Below are 875 nucleotides of genomic sequence, written 5' to 3' on the forward strand. Positions count from 1 at the left end.
CCCAGCCCGCGTCCAAGTGTTCTCATTATACAGTTCCCACTTATGAGTGAGAACATGCGGTGTTTGCTTTTCTGTCCTTGCCATAGTTTGCTCAGAATGATGGTTTCCCTACAAAGGACATGAACTCATCCTTTTTTATGGCCACACCTGTCATACCAGCACTTAAGGAAGCCAAGGGAAGTGTATCACTTGAGCACAGGAGATCGAGATCAGCCTAGGTAATGTGGTGAGACTCCATCTCTATCAAAAATTACAAAAATTAGCCAGGTGCAGTGGTGCATGCTTGTAGTCCCAGCTACTTGGGAAGCTGAGGTGGGACGATCGCTTAACGCTGGGAGGTCGAGGCTACAGTGAGCTGAGATTGCACTCCAGCACTCCAGCCTGGGCAACAGAGTGAGACCCTGTCTATTTAAAAAAAAAAAAAAAAAAAAAAAAAAAAAAAAAATGAGTAAGTAACATTTCTTCAATTTGACCTGATATGTATTGAAGAAAACCAGCATCTGAGGCCCATAGAGAAAGAAAAGGAATAAACTTGGACAAAGAAACAGACATGCATAAAGGGAAGAAAATGGAAAGAGACACAAGGAGTAAATGGCCATCTACAAGAAGAGAGGCTTGGACAGATTCTCTCTGCTCAGTCCTCAGAGGGAACCAACCCTACTGACACTTTGATTTCAGACTTCGAGCCCCTGGTGTCATGCAGAAATGGGATTTAGTTACAAAGTTTACAGTTTTTTCAGAGGAAAGACAGCCTGGAAAGTCAGACCCCAGTTCTTTTTGTTCTGGAATCCTCTCAAATTTACTCAGGATTTTCACTGCTCTTTCTGTCACCTAAGGACATCAGTGGTGAATGTAGCAGGCTAGAGACTGACTTC

General features: G+C 43.3%; 1 non-coding gene across 1 annotated transcript; it reads left to right on the top strand.

Annotated features, from left to right (window-relative positions):
- The first annotated feature begins 440 nt into the window (after nucleotides 1–440).
- Nucleotides 441–506, top strand: LOC111552958. The gene has a single exon (XR_002734786.1). It is a non-coding gene; the product is annotated as a small nucleolar RNA SNORD37 (small nucleolar RNA).
- The last annotated feature ends 369 nt before the right edge of the window (nucleotides 507–875 follow it).

This window comes from Piliocolobus tephrosceles, chromosome 6 (assembly GCF_002776525.5).
Source record: "Piliocolobus tephrosceles isolate RC106 chromosome 6, ASM277652v3, whole genome shotgun sequence".
NCBI classification, from domain to species: domain Eukaryota; kingdom Metazoa; phylum Chordata; class Mammalia; order Primates; family Cercopithecidae; genus Piliocolobus; species Piliocolobus tephrosceles.